The sequence below is a fragment of the Meleagris gallopavo genome, chromosome 29, assembly GCF_000146605.3.
Source record: "Meleagris gallopavo isolate NT-WF06-2002-E0010 breed Aviagen turkey brand Nicholas breeding stock chromosome 29, Turkey_5.1, whole genome shotgun sequence".
Classification (NCBI taxonomy): domain Eukaryota; kingdom Metazoa; phylum Chordata; class Aves; order Galliformes; family Phasianidae; genus Meleagris; species Meleagris gallopavo.
This window is the reverse complement of record NC_015039.2, coordinates 3,844,722-3,845,051: the sequence shown is the minus strand read 5'-3', so window position 1 is coordinate 3,845,051 and position 330 is coordinate 3,844,722.

Below are 330 nucleotides of genomic sequence, written 5' to 3'. Positions count from 1 at the left end.
TGTGCTGCGTGCCCCGGCCCCGCGGGCTCCTCGCGGCGCTGCAGCCCCGCACAGCGCAGCAGAGCCGCCGGGCATCGGTCCCACCGCGGTGCCCACCCCGGGCGCGTTGGACAAAGCTCTGATTGTTTTCTATGACTGCATCCTGGTGAGCAGCACAACTAATAAAGGCTCTTTTGTAAAGGAGCAGCATGACGCCTGCTGAGCGCCGGGCCGGGGTGGCGGGGTGGGGGAAATGGCCTTAAACCAACACGGGGTGGGTTTGGGTCAGAAGGAAGGAAGGAAATCTTCGCTCGGAGGGCGGCCGTGCGCAGGCACAGGGCAGCTGCGGGC